The sequence below is a fragment of the Monopterus albus genome, unplaced genomic scaffold (assembly GCF_001952655.1).
Source record: "Monopterus albus unplaced genomic scaffold, M_albus_1.0 scaffold93.1, whole genome shotgun sequence".
In the NCBI taxonomy this organism is placed as follows: Eukaryota; Metazoa; Chordata; class Actinopteri; order Synbranchiformes; family Synbranchidae; genus Monopterus; species Monopterus albus.
In genome coordinates, this window is record NW_018127973.1 from 616,509 (window position 1) to 617,661 (window position 1,153).

Consider the following 1,153-nt stretch of genomic DNA (forward strand, 5'->3'; position numbering starts at 1 on the left):
AAAATAAAAAGAGATGGTTATCTAGTGAATAACAAATGGTTGAAAACATGATATCAAAAACAACATAATGAATAAAATAATATTAAAATAAAAAGAGATAGTTATCTAGTGAATAACAAAAGATTGAAAACATAACATGATATCAAAACATAATGAATAAAATAATGTTAAAATAAAAACGCTAGTAATCTTAGGAATAACAAAACATTTTTATCTTTTTCATTCTTGTATAAGTTTGTGACATAATGAAAACGAGCGTAAAGAACACACACAGTATAGATAAGGGATAGGAACAGCGAGAGTTTATGCAGTTTTCATAAGCTTTTACAAAATCCGCTGCTATAAGATCATTTCTGGATACATTATCTCCATACAGCTTCAGCACCTGTTGATAGGATAGCCCCTTAGCTCTGTGAAACAGATAAAACACGCAGTGTTGTCCGCACACCGCGGCTAAAGGATGCTGCAGCTACTTTTTGTGGTACAAAATGACCCTACTCCCTCTTTGCAGAAAATGCAAAATTGTTTCAGGGTAATAGGGGAAATCGGGTGCAAAGCCAAAAGAATCAAAGAATGTGCTTCCACCATTTTCTTCCCGAGTTAGCGCCAGCCAGTGTTCACCGGGCATGTGTCTAGGATGTGTATTCACTATCAGATACGCTGGTCTGTTGAAAGTGTGTAGAGACTGTTCGTCTGATGCCCACACACCTTGAAACGCAATACTTTAGAGTCAATCTCTAAAATCGAGTCGAAGCACGCATAGACTATCAGTGTGACTGTGTGGGGGAGGGGGACTCTGAATCTCATCTCGAGCCTCAGAGTGCCAGTTTTCACAGGGGCTAGAGCGCTGGTGCCCTGGTGCGGGGCCAGATTGAATGCGAAGAAGGTGTAGCCTTGTTGAAAATCTTTTATATTGAAGCACATCGGATAATCTTTCAGATGGCGTGAGGTGTTTGTAATCGGGTTATAATACTCTCTCACGAAAGGTTGTTTTCAAACTGAGGCGGGAAGGGTTTTGCTGGGATCTGCCTCCCATCTTGGCATAATGCCAGGAACTCAAGATCTGCGTGTATAAAGTTGAAAGGATTTAGATCGCTCCTCTCTGTAAAGGCCTCATTGTTTACCATAGCCAATGCCACATACTGAGGCAGAG